Source organism: Pecten maximus, chromosome 2 (assembly GCF_902652985.1).
Source record: "Pecten maximus chromosome 2, xPecMax1.1, whole genome shotgun sequence".
Taxonomy (NCBI): domain Eukaryota; kingdom Metazoa; phylum Mollusca; class Bivalvia; order Pectinida; family Pectinidae; genus Pecten; species Pecten maximus.
Window position 1 is genome coordinate 49,780,195 of NC_047016.1, and position 14,973 is coordinate 49,795,167.

A 14,973-nucleotide genomic window follows, 5' to 3' on the forward strand; every position below is an offset into this window, starting at 1 on the left:
CATATGGCCGTCGAGGCCTTGATGGTGCGTTGTGACGATTTGACTTACTTACTTTTTAATAGAGTCATATCTGATCAGGTATTCAAAACAAACTCAACTTAAAAAGATATCACGACTATACAGCATTCACACACGATTTATTTTAGGCAGATTAAGACGTTCTCTGGAAACTAAAAAAAATATGGCGAGGGTTACAGTTCTCTTCCAAATGAACTAAATGTATATTCATGTAGCCTCCTATTTGTAAAACATTAGGTGGCCGGATACTGCTATCATTTTGGTAGAAATATTGAAAATAGTGGCTATATTTGCCGCCTTGATGTATTTCAACGGACCTAACTTGTACATGGAAAAACGAACGATGACATCCAGAACGTCACCGCTTAAAAACAAAAACAAAAATCAAAAACAAAACAATAAACAACAACAAATAATGATTTGCATCGATAAGTCAAAATAGCTGATGAAACTACAGCTATGTGCAATGCTTTGTGTACTTCGATAGTTACTCGCATCCAGGGATAAATGCCATGTCATGATTATTTCTCAAAGGCCTTTAAGCTATATACTATATAGAAATGCATAATGTACATATAGTGGTGGCATATTATCCCCCTCATTAGACTGACGATAGCTTGTCAATTCATTCATTTTCAGGCTACCAACACAAACAAGAATTTGACATTGTGTGGGTCAATTTTATCGAAAACAGCAATCGGTTTTTGTCTATACTGTATGAGTAATGGTTTTAGTATCGAGAAGTGCAAGTACAGTGTCACTTTAATTAAAGCAACGCATTTTCACCGACTTCCGAAACTAATTCATCTTGATCACTGAAATGTTTTCAAAGAGAGAAAAACACAAAGTAACTGCGAGCGTTTGAACAACCTTGATTAGTCAGTGTTAGTGAAGCCTTTTTGCAAAACTGTAGAACGTTGTAATTTTTGTGACAAGCGAAGGAAAATCGATGAAAAGCCGTTCGCTTAATTCAATTATCGAGTTTTTAATTAACTTGACGGATAGTTTGACGTTCAGACTTACATACACACTAATCAGTCACATCCGGTAATTTCATTTTGAAAGTCAAACGTCTATGTTTTGTGAACAACAAATGCGAATCTACACAAATTACTACGACTAATACTTAGCTATTCTCAGATCAATATAACCCGTCATTTGATAGCTCTTCTTTTTTTATTCGTATTTTACAATTTAACAACTAATTGGGCCTCCTGTTCATACAATGATGTATTTTTGTATCGTCACATCAACAAAGGTCGAACATGTTTACGCTTCCCGAGCGAAGAGGGGGAGGCGGGCAAATGGGTAACATGCACTTTGCTTGTCTCGAGTGAATTTCAAATGATAAATTGATAGATCTTCAGAGTACGCTATCTACGTTCAGTATAATTTAGGTAAGATTTTCAGTTCAAGTGGCAATGAAAAACTTACTAGGAGATTCAGTAAAATGGGTTTAAACAACGCTCTATAAATCTGTTCACATCAGGATCCATGCTCCGATACCGCCTCCTTTCCAAAAATACTTCTGCTGTCAGAAATTCATTCTGATCAAATAACTTTTTTTCATAATTCATTGCGTATGAAAAACTGACAGTGACCGGTGAAAAACTGACAGTGACCGGTAAGGAACCATGTTCAGATAACTTTTCAACCAGCCAATCAAAACGCGGCTGACGAAAATTTGCCATGGTCCCCTTCTCGTCTGCACCCATTTTGGTAGGCGGCTATTGATTCGAAAACACCCGAGAATCCCGAATGTTAAAAAACTTATAAGGCCGCGCCAATGCAAACAATTCAACGTCTTACGGATTCATTTACTGGACAAAGTATGCGTAGTTTGTGTATTTTACTTTGTTATAACTGAAACTACGAGGGCTGATTGATACGTTCTGAGCTCCGTATTGAAAAAGGTACTCAAGGATGTTCTTTTTAAGTTCTACTATTCTCTGATTATTGAGGGCCGTGTACCCAAGGACTGGTCCCATTTGGATAGTTTATATCGACGAGGTAACACTTTAAAGTAAACAAGACAAGCGGCTTTTGCAAAATTGACAAAATCGGTTAGGGTCAGGGCTAGGCCATGGCTGCCATTCACGATTGTAGCTTTTAATTGATTAAGCATCCGCCTTATACACCTGATCTCGCTCCATCAGACTTTCATCTATATCCAAAACTGAAAACAGCTATTTCTGGCGCCCTAAACCTAGCATGCAGGGGATGACTTTCTAAACAGCCAAGAAAAGGTTCTCTATAAAAATGGCATTGTGGCCCTTAAACACCACTGGCAAAAGTGTTTTAAATGTCATCATTATTGTTTCCATCGTTACACAACTTTCCGTCATTATGCCACGCACTACCGATTAGACATATAAGAGACGCGTTTTGATTGGCTGAAAAAGTCTCCCTTGCATGTTCATAGTTGAAGGCATATGAACATGATCACTAGCCAACCGGCGTCAGATCTTCATTTCGTAGAGTATAAGGACGATCTGTATTTTAATCTGATTGTTAGATATTAATGAAATATATATTTATACCCGTGTGACTTAATTATTTGAAATAATTCATCAAAAGCATTCGGATTTCCAAGTCAATTTATTTATCGATAGACTTCGTTAAATGATGTAACAAGGCTTTCTAAACAAGGATGACTAAAAAGGTACGGATGACCTCATCTGCTATATCATTCCCTGTAATGTACTCTGGTGGGTCGGATCAGTGTTAGGTTGTTTTCTTATTTAGCACCTACGTTAATTAGAAACTTAATGTGTCTGGTTTAAATAAGTCAAAATCATGATTTCAAAAACCTCTAAAACGTTAGTATAACATAACTGCAAGCAAATTCCCATTGCCTTTCAGTGTTACCTTACCATACGACACACGTCACTTCCGTTTATTGAGGCTATACATTCAGTGTAACGACTCGCCTTAAAATTGTTTATCAAAAGAAAAACAAAAAGTTACCTTTTCCATACGGAATTCATAATTCATTGATCAACGTAATAATATTTACAAAACGGTAATTTATTCAACTAAAAACATGAAAATCATTGTTGTTGAAAACTGAGGAATAAAAAAAGCGCACTTATGTAAGATAAATCGATGTCATTTAAAACTCATTTCACACTCTTCAGTTATATATATAGACTCCAATTGTTTAGCCGAATGTTGTTTAAAAGTCGAGATGATAGAGTGGTTTTAATCAACTTTTAAGTAAATCACATTATCTGCCTTGGTTAAACTATAATAATAGTCAGATCCCCATAGAATAGAAATGTGTTGTCATCCTCATTTGAGCATCGCGCAATGTAAGCGCTTCCGGAACGTTGATTATACACAAATGAAGAGTTTATAAGCTTACGCATGACGTAGATTCAAGAGCATTGATTATGTTGACAGAGATTGGGCCCAGGGGACCGCCTTGCCTTCCACTGTGTCGTATACCGAGCAGTCATGTGGGAAGTTTGGCGAGTGTTTTCTATCAAGGAAGATTTAAATGGGTGTTATATCCCAAAGGCCAAAGATCTACAAATAGTCAAATATTTGATGTAACGGCTTGGTTGAGTTCAGTAAGAATATTTCAAGCGCGCGACCGACGCTGGCGCAATTAGTAGGAGAGGTCCATTAAATGTTTGCATCAGAAGTTAAAAGTCGGATTTTAATGTGAGTTATAACCAATTCCATATATTGCTGGTGTCACCGTGAATATGGAGTACAGAAAACAGTCAAATTCATGATGATTTTACACACATTTGCTGAATTAGCTCTGTATCAATTTCAGTAAAAAAATGTCAGTGCTTCATTTTTTACCATTGTGCAATAACATTGTTCGTGTTGGAACTCGGGTCAGATATATAACAAATAGTTTCTAATTTCTCAACACACATACGTAACTATATACAGCAGTTGTCGGTTTGTATTTCGATTAACCGATGTATGTGAACCGTCTGGTAGACAAATACATATCATGAAGCCGCGTATATAGCTTCCATCCAGATTTAATTCACTTTGGCAATACAATTTATATAAATTGACAAATTATATTTACATTGACAGTAATCATGTTTTGCATGTTTTTTTGTTGTTTTTTTTTAACGTTCCTAGACGGTTTTTTCCTCTTAGATGTTACAACGCATTTCTTCGATACCCAATCAAAGAAGACGCTAAAAAAGCGACGGTGATTTATTATGTGATGGGATACTAACGGCCAACTACAATACTTCTTTAAGAAGGAATAAAATAGTCTAGAATAACGCTGAGTATTATGCAGTGTCGCTCCTACAGAGAAGCATTTATAAATATATTTTATTTGAAATGACTCCACACAAAAATTAAAGACACATTTTTGATATACAAGTGATAACCAACTTTATTTTAGAGCATTGTAAAAGCATTTTATTAATGCGGTATTTGAATTTTTTTTTTTTTTTTTTTTGGTTACCTATAGAGAACTAGAAGAAGTGTTCTCTATATGGCTGAAGTGATGTAACTTCAAATGATTCGTTTACGAGAATGTTTGACTGCTTAATAAGGAAAATGGGAGATATGCTGCTGTTTTAAATAAATGACATTCCATATACATCGTTTCCATGACCATTACCGCAGGTACAGAAATTAATTGGACATAAATGTGTCGGTATGGTTACACGGTGTGAGGATGTAAAACAGCGAGACAAGTCGAGGTCTGGCGGGTCAATTAATGTGTACAGTTTTTGTGTAAAACGTCATTAAAACCTACACAGTTGCCACGGGATACCAAGGAATTCTGGATAAAAAATTCATAAGATTGAAATTGTTTTCTAATCCATTTATGTCTGTTCCATGTGTACATACGATGTAGAAAGAAGGTACAGCCTAAAATATTGTTTAAATTAAATAAATGGGTTCACTGTTTATCAATTATGCTTTTTGATTGGTCAAGGTCAGAACAATGGCGTTATACATTAAAAAGTCTGACGTTAAGGTATCTATCTGTATCTGTAGAAATGCGTCATATATTCCCAGTCGGGCTATACTATGACGACCGTGATATTGACTCAACCTTGGCGGTAGAGACAGCACGTGCTGTCTTACATGTGGTCCAGTCATTAGCAGTACATGTATTCACAAAAATGAGATTCTGTACTGCCCGGCTTTTCCAAGTGGAACCATTGTTTTTCCATACATGTAATGGAACAATGATGCATGTTTCACAGCTAACAGATGTTTCGGAATATAATTAAATGATCAGGTGGCATTGATGGTATCTTCTATCTAGTTGTAGAAGGATACTATAGTGCCCTTGTCTGAGGGGAATATGGAGGATTGTTTCCCCGAGGGAACATTATCTTCCCGAGCCGATAGGCGAGGGGAAACAATCCTCCATATTCCCCTCAGACAAGGGCACTATTTATTTTATTATACCGAATAGAAAAATGTTCTAGTGAAAAAATCTGTTTTATCTGGTACAGTTCTCTTTATCTATGTAAAACTACACTGTTGCGTTTGTAAGAATTGTCTCCCTTCTCAATGTTCGGGATTTTCCGTAAGAAGCAATCGTGCGTTTTCGGGCGGAGCGGGGAACATTGCAATATCCAACGGCAATGTTGACCGCTGTTTCTGACACTGCATATTGTTTCAGGTCATGTGATTAGGAATTGACCAATAATAAGGCGAGAATCTTACATAAGGTATAATAAAAGACGTTTGTGTTGTCTTCCGGGTTTGAGAACTGGAAGTTTTAGACCTTGTAGCACATTTGGCATGCATCCTTTGTCTCTGGATTATAAGTCCTTTGTTATGAATCCATGCCTTGGTATGCCATTTTCTTTGTCTCTTTGGTTATCTTAGAGTCCCGGATAATTGCTCCGTATTCCATGTTTGATTTTAACAAAAGGTTTATAGGATGTTCCTTATTCTCTGGGACAGTGTTTCTTTGTAGGAAACCAAGTGAAGAGCTGTCATTTTTAAGCATGTGCTGTTGATGAGCTCTTTTCATTTCAGACCTTCTGAGATTTGAATAACTAGGTTTAGAATATTTTTCCAACATGCGGACGGTGTAAAATCGTTCGCTTTGTTTTCACACTTTATACTAAGGATGAGTAGGACTTTGCGAGTTGAATCGAATTCTCCAGGTTTCCTTTCATGTTTTGAAGGTCATGATGCTATTTTTGGGGTGCTACGTGATCTTGTTTGGCGTAGAAGGCTGTCGTCGTCAAAACGCCTGAGGTAGGATTTTACAGCTTGGAGCCTCGATGACGAGACTGTATACCCATTGGAAGAAACGCGCGAAGAAATATCCATCTTGGCCAAACTTAAGTTCAGAATTCAAAAAAACAATGTGGTTTATATACTTTTCACACTGAAGTTGACAATATCTCCATTAGAATTCCTTCTTTATTCGATTCTTTGACGACACTCATCTATGATGAAACTTTGAAGGAATGTACTAGATAAAAACTGTATCATATGGCTGCCATTCACGATTTTGGCTTTAAATTGATTGAGCATTATTCACCTGATCTCGCTCCATCAGACTTTCATCTGTTTCCAAAACTGAAAACAGCTATTTCAGGCACCCTTATCCTAACTCAAACATGCAGTGGATGACTTTCTGAACAGCCAGGAAAAGGAGTTCTATAACAAAAGTGTATAGATACTGAAGGGGATTTTGTTAAAAAGTGATACAATATGTCCGGCAAAATTCAAATCCTTCAATATGAGGCTCACAACTTATCAATCAGCCCTCGTATCTTTCTGATAGGAAATTCATTATCGGTGTTAATAAGATAAATTTCTACACCGTGGGTGCCTTTTCATGTTTTTTTTAGTGAGAGGCAGTGTATATGCTGTCGGCAGTGGAGCAATTTAAGATAAAATCAAACATTTTATTTTGCCTTCAAGTCAGCTCCAGTAATGAATTACCTATTTTGGACTGATATTTTTTCTATAGATATTTCAAGACAATTTTGGAATATGCAGACATTGTCTGGGATAATTGCACCCAACAATTATCTGAACTTTTGGAATCCATACAGTTAGAAGCAGCAATAATTATTACAGGATTCAGATCAGGAACCTCACATCATAAACTGTATACCGAACTTGGTTGGGAATCTCTGGCAGCCAGACGAGAAAAACACAAATACATCATTATGTACAAACTAATGCATGGACACGCACCAACTTATTTACAAGATGTACTCACTCCTTTTACTAACATTCCCAATCAAAATCTATATCCTCTCCGTCACACAAGGCAATTTAACCCGCCACTATGCAGAACTAATAACTACTATGACAGTTTCTTTCCTCTTATGTGTCACACAATTAATTATAATGCTAACCTTTTTGATTCTCCTACACTTGCAAACTTTAAACATATACTAGATAAAGTGTCTGATATAGACTCGGTTAAAATGTTTAAATCTGAAGGGGAAAGAAGGGCCAATATTATTCTTTGTCAGCTTAGAAATTCTTGCAGTGATTTAAAATTTGATTTACATCATGACCACCTCACAGACAGTCCTGCTTGTAACTGCTCAGACGCACTTGAGACAGTTTCTCACTTTTTCTTTGAATGTCGATTTTACAATGATCTACGTAATAACCTTTTTTCAAGTTCTTAATAATTATACACATGATCATAAACATATTAGTACTGACATTTTCCTATATGGATGTCCTATCTGTAATGTTTTCATAAATAGGCAAATTCTAAATAACATTCATTATTTTATAGGGAAGTCTAAAAGATTCAAAAACGTTATCTTATAGTGAGTCACTTCACAATGACCATGCTAATTAATTAATAAATAAATTTGTTTATTATGATTATTATGACATCTATTTTATGTGAAGTTTTTAATCCATGATATCTGAGGCCAGTTGAACATGCGAAATAAATTAGTTTAGTATTAATAAATTTACTTTCAATGATCTTGTTTGTTATTGATATTGTAATTAATTTGTTAAAATCATGTGCATGCATTACAATTATAGACCATATCCTTATTATATTAAGCATCAAACAGTTTGGGTGGTGATGACCTGTGCAGTAATTGCACATGGACTTTTGGTCTAGCCACTCAACTGTAGGTAAATTAAATAATTTGTATGTGCACGGTTAATTATACTTACTACTGATTAATTTCAACTACATGTATATACTAAACATTGACTATGTTTGTAGCTATTGTACTTTGTGTGAGTGGATGTGTTGTATGTGTTCTAAATTCTTGTGTTATCGTGTTATAATTTCATTCAAATGAGTTACCTCCCCGTATATAGTTATTGTTATCATTTGTGTATATGTTTATAAAATTTCATATCACATATCATAATTATCATATAATGAATATTGATTTGTTAAACTTGTTCGACCTATGGAGAGAATTTATATAGGCTTTAGCCTGTTATTCAATCCAATTGACTTTTCCATCTGTCAATAAAATTTGTTGAAATGAAATTTCAAGACAATTCCGAGAAAAAGTGAACGAATCTGTAACCCACTCATCGTAAAACGATCCAGTCTTCAAGCTGATTAATATTCCTAGGCTGACAGCTGCCACGTGCGACCATGTTCTGCAGCTATCTCTTGTAGATTTCGCACCTAATGTCCTAACCAACCTTCCATAAACATCCGAACGAAAGGCCTTTACTTTTTGCGGTCACAGCTACGGACGGAATGACCTTGGGTGATTGATGTGTATGTATTTTCTTCGCTTTGTAATAAATGGTCTCCGAGAGATTCCGAAGGTCAGTGATAATCGATTCCCCTCTGTGTATTTCGTTAAAGCCGCTGGTCATCGAATCAATGACCGAGTAATGACCATTTAATAGAAAATGAATCAAATGAGTTTTGCTGAACAGATATTGGTATGGCCTGGAGCTTAACCATTTTAGTGAGTGTTTACTAAAGACGGTTGTAGATATTACTTAGATTTGAAGTCATATGTAATGATTGACTATATTACTCTTTTTTATCATTTATCTTTTTATCATTATAAGATAATTTCCCTTACATGTAGCAAGCGCACGGAACCCCAAGCGATAATGATTCCTAATAAAAAAAACTGGTTTTCCTTTATGTACATTTTCAAGCTAAATAAATTAGGTTTGAATTAATGTATTGATTTATAAATTCATTTCTGAATTTATGAATTTATTTATTAACTATTTTCATATTTATTTATAAATTCATTTAAATTTTCTTTTATTTATTATTGTTTATTACTATTATCATTATTTGTTGATAAAATTTAGTTAGTCATCTATTCATTTATACTTATCACACAAATGTTAAGCATAGCACGATCTCGACTCTTAACCTGATTAATAGGAAAAGAATCATGTCCCCTATAGAGGAGAAAAATAAATCAACCTTCACCGATTTTTGCGATTTTATCTCGATGTATAATAAAAACAACAGAGGACCGAGAATTGATCCTTGCGAAACACCCGCAGAAAACATAATTTCCATAAATAACACACTGTTGACAATTATTGACATATCTGAAAGATGTAAAACCAGAAGATAGTAATATTGTCTCAGTGCCTTTCTGCCTGTAATGTTAAAATATGTCTTGGTAATGTTTATGGGAAGAAACAATGTTAAATTGTTTAATCGGGTGGTACATTGTCGATCGACATGGCGGAAGTCCGGATTGACATTTGAAAAAATCCTTTGTCGCTTGCAAAATTGTAGCCATATCTAAAACTGCAACTTGCCATTATTTTAGAAACAAAGCTTATTAAATGAAATAACTTAATCACTTAGAAAATCACATACGGCTTCGAAGCAATTAAGGTAAAACTACTTGAGAACCATCAATACTAGAGATAGTAGAAAAATAATCGTTTTGTTCCTCGGGCTTTTCTTCTATTTTCTTTCTGTTTCTGATCAAGCAACAAGTGTGTGGACCTGGTTCGTATTTACAGAAAAAAAATATTACCCCTACTGTATTACTACTGTACCTACACTTGAAAAGTCGGAAGTGGGGGAGGGGCTTCGATACACTTGGAGTTTCATTTCAATCCGACTAAAATAATCGAATGCACACATACTTCAGTAACGTACCTTGGTTTAGAATCCTTAAATATAAACGCATGTTATTTTTTTCTCGTGAGAAAATGAGCCCAAGCGGTCGTGCCAACGGACGATGCATCGACTGTGGAACGGAAGTAGGCTATCTATTAAGAGCGGTTTTGCAACGGACAATCAGATTGGTCGACAGCTTTGTAAACAAGACTAACTATACTTGTCGACCAATCAGACTGTCCGTTTTAAAACAGCTCTTAAGATAGATAGCCTACTTCCGTTCCACAGTCGATGCATCCTCCGATCTTCAAGTGTTACACCTTGTTGATATGGTAGGAGTAGGCTTAAGAGCTAAATATGTTTTTTTTTCTATAAATACTAACCCGATGCAGACGTTTGTGATCAAACGTTATAAGGATACGCTACAGATATTACAGTTTACTGAGCATTTGATCATTGAATTATTGACACGTACATTTTACATAATTTATAACCTTCAGCTATCAGTACGATTATTACATAAAGAGTATCGATTTGACCACAGTGTTAACAGCAAGTATTTCGAAATCTATCGAATGAATATACTCCAATCTCTTGTTCCTTTAATCTGTCAAACGCCATATTGTGCGGAAGTTCATTTTGTAGATAAATAAGTCTGGTAGTCCGTACCGGCTGTGTGTACATGTATGGAACAGTAAAACAAATATCTCAGAGTACAGAAACATCTAACATCCATCCCAACAGTCAATGTCTGTAACCTGTGACATAAGCTCTGATTACACATCAAAATGATATACCGAGTCCCTGTGATTTACGATCTAGGACCTGAATCCTGTCACTGTGGTAATTATTTCAAACACAAATCTTTCATCTAGTTCTCCAACTAATGCGTATATAACATCACATCTCACAACGGACGTGAAATAGATTGACAGGGAGAACCTACCGACCCCATGACAAATAGACCAATCAGTGATAAGCTCGACCTAAGGAACAGGTGTCGTAATGTTTTCTTGTGTGCTCGAACACGTAATCCGGGTATTTCTATGACTGCTAGTTCGATGATCGGGCTTAGCTTTGTCAATTAATATCACCGTAAAATGTAAGTTATTTATTGTATCTATTGTAAACGAACCCAAGATATAGTTTGTTTTCAATCCATTTAGGTATTTCTCTGTATGTTTTAACTATTTAAATGGATACATAGCGGGCCGCGGTGGCCGAGTGGTTAAGGTGTCCCGACACTTTAACACTAGCCCTCCACCTCTGGGTTGCGAGTTCGAAACCTACGTGGGACAGTTGCCAGGTACTGACTGTAGGCCAGTGGTTTTTCTCCGGCTACTCCGGCTTTCCTCCACCTCCAAAACCTGGCACGTCCTTAAATGACCCTGGCTGTTAATAGGACGTTAAACAAAAACAAACCAAACCAAATGGATACATGCGTTTTTGCGATAAAATGGTGCTTTTAAGGAATAAAAATGACCACAGTTGGAGGTACATCCGTATACGGTTCGATGCGGCTTGAAGCATTTGTAGTTTTTTCAATTTTTCAAGAAGATTTGTCTACGTCAATATCCAGTTTTAACCACTACTCGTTATTACGTAAACATTGAAAAATGTGTACCATTTATTTTGCAATATATATATTTCCATTTAAACCTTCAAAATAAATCACAAAGATTTATTATAGAATGCATTGATCTGTCGATCTATAGACCAATGACCGAAGATATAGTCTATGCAGTAGACTAATTTATAACCTGTTTCAATCCCCTTAATAATCTCTACAATTCCTCAGAGACCCATTTAGTGGTCTAGACACAAATCGCCCAGGATACCGGAAGTAGAAGCCATGCTAAAAACTACAAAATACGGTCCGGGCGCCATAAACAGTGACATCCACGGTCTATCGCTCCCAATTTACATGACTTGTCAAATGTCATCTCATTTTTTTTTTTTTTTTTTAATTGCAACAATTTCATTTTGTTGATAAATTGAATGGAAGGCGAAAACGAAAAATAAAAATTGTTCCAGAATGCTTTTAACACGTTTAACAAAACAACACTGATCTTTGATCCAAATATTGCTTATCAGAGAGATATGATTCCCATAATACACTAGAGAGTGGTTACAATGGAAAAAAATATGTTGGTGTTATTGAATTTTATTTATCTATTTATTTACAGAACCAACGGATAATTAAATTCCGTGTCCGGTTTCGTTTCCATTATTATTGAGCTGGTGTGTACTAATATTACGAGACATGACGTCATAACCCTAGAGAATTCATCAACTTGGAGCCTTAATGGGGAACATTGATCAGACATTAAAACATTTTCATTGAAAAAAAATGATTAATTTCCTGTTACGAAATTGATACCATTGATAAAAAATAAACTTTACAAACACCGGACAGACGATAAGGGTTTTGTATTGTTTATTTTATCGACTACAATTAATGACCGGCTTTTGTCATTATTTTCGATCTCCGAGTGAAATGAGGAGGAACATTAGAGGTGCTAACTTCATTAAAAAACGTCTCATTCCGCAGTTAATTGATAAGTCAATTCTTGTCGTTATTGACTATCTTCATTTTGTGATCTGATAGGAAGCAATGGAGCGTTTAGCGAGTATATTACAAGGCATTATGGGAGGGGGAAAACTGACCTTTATCAGTTCCCAAGGTCAGAGGCTGGTGGACGGCGAGGTATCGGCATTTATAGCTCTCAAACCCTATTTGTGGTTAATGATGTCCCCGCATGGCTTCCACTTCCGGTGTTCATGTCGAGTTCCGTCTAGACCTAATGAGGATGATAAACGGAACAAGATCGGGATTTATTCTGTCGTGAATTCCCAAACCTGTATATGTCATTTAAAACTTATTCCTTCAGTCTTTGTTACAAAATCTTCAAATATGGCAAGCAAAAACAGAGGCCTACCCAGGTACTATACTATATGTCGTAGGGTCAATCGTCATCTTATTGTATTGTCAAGTGTATTTATATGCGTTACCGGTTACAGAGAGTGTTCTCTGTTTACCTGTGTGTCTATTTATAGTGTCCATGTGCGTTCAGTGGTCATGTAATATTGTGTCTATATTTGTAACCTGTTTGTCCGGTTGTGTCCAGGTATGTCAAAGTGTGAAGCGCATGCAAGTGAGTGTGAACGTGTAAAAAAGGCGTGTTTGTGGGTGTATTTAAGTGGAGTGTTTGGGGGGGAGCGGCGCACTAGCCATGTTATCGACGGACAAGTACGTTCTACGGGACCACGTCGAAATACAAGATATATACCAGTTACGATTGACTGACATTATCCTGACTACGTGTCACCACGATAGTTAAAGGTATGTAATTCCTGTAATTGCCTAATATTGCGCGGACAAATGTTGAATAACAATTTTACGCGACTATTTGTCATGCTGGTACAGAATGTCTGTTCATGTAATTATAACTTGGTAGCATTCTAGATAATGGCTTTTATTTTCCAGGGGTTTTTTCCCTATCTCCTGAAATATATATGTGGCGACGCTCCTGTCAACTGAGAAATAAACTGATAGAAAGAAGCAAGGTTTTTGGTTGTTTCTGCCACCTATCACATATATGTAGCGGGACTGGACCGGGTCGATCATCGGTGACCAGGTAGCTCAATTGGTAGGGCATCCGGCTAGTGTTCGGAGGTCCCGGGTTCGAACCCAGGTCTGGTCGCTACATTTTCTCCTCTCCTGTTACAAAATTGGCGCCCAACTAAAATACCCACGGTGGTGGTATAAGGGTCTCGTGTGTCTTCGAGAGCGAAGACTTGGAAAAAAGGAGGGAGGTGTGTGGCGGGACTGGACCGGGTCGATCATCGGTGACCAGGTAGCTCAATTGGTAGAGCATCCGACTAGTGTTCGGAGGTCCCGGGTTCGAACCCCGGTCTGGCCGCTACATTTTCTCCTCTCCTGTTACAATATACATTTATATTCAAGCAAGAAACTTTGATGAACATTTGAGATAAAAGAACATAAAATATCTATATTCTGTCCAGGTACCATCTAATACCGTATAACTATTTATATATCAAAACATTATTGAATATAGCCTGTTAAAAAACAGACAATGCATTACTGACATTTACTGTGTTACACAATGTAAATGCAATAGCTCGCTTGATGATTATGACGTCATAGGTTGTAATATAGATCTATTGAGAGTTATCTTGTATGTACTTCGCCTTTTATTCACATTGCACTTCCGGTTCCCTGCTTCCGGTTTACTACGTATCGATAGACCAGGCTATTGATAATTCAATCTTCATATCTTTATATATGGATCACGATGTCAGTAATGAAATAAATATTTAGTTATAATCGAATAAAACGTAGGGCGTTATATAAACACACCAATCCCTTTTAAACTGTAGATAATGTTGGATTTGATAATTAAATTCGGCACGTGCTTTACTTGAGTTACAGCGTGGGCGTTGTTGTCCAAATCATGACATATTCTCTTGGTTGAGTGAGATATCAAATTTGTTCTGGTAATAACGCTACAGTTACAAGAATACAATTCATCATCATACACTCGTCTCAAATACACCACAGACCTGGCAATTCAGGAGACATGACTCATATGTGCAGACTTAGGACAATACAATATCTGCTCATGAATTAACGGCCGGAAACTTAAATAGATTATCAAAAAATGTTAAGGTATTGAACGATTAATCAACCATGTCTCCATTGATGACTCTACTCTGACACAAAAGAGATTGATTGGAGTAAAACGTTTAGCTTGGTATTGAAACACAAATGACAACAATGTAGCCAAAAAAAGCCAAAACAACAACAAAACATGCAAAACAATTAAAAAAAGAAACAAAAACGAAAAACAATGGGTGTTGTTATGTACTGACTACGGACTAATTTTGCTGTTAAATGTTTGCCACGATGTGCA

General features: G+C 36.3%; 1 non-coding gene across 1 annotated transcript; it reads left to right on the plus strand.

The window, feature by feature from the left end:
• The first annotated feature begins 13,890 nt into the window (after positions 1 to 13,890).
• On the plus strand, positions 13,891 to 13,962 carry Trnat-agu. The gene has a single exon. It is a non-coding gene; the product is annotated as a tRNA-Thr (tRNA).
• Positions 13,963 to 14,973: the final 1,011 nt, after the last annotated feature.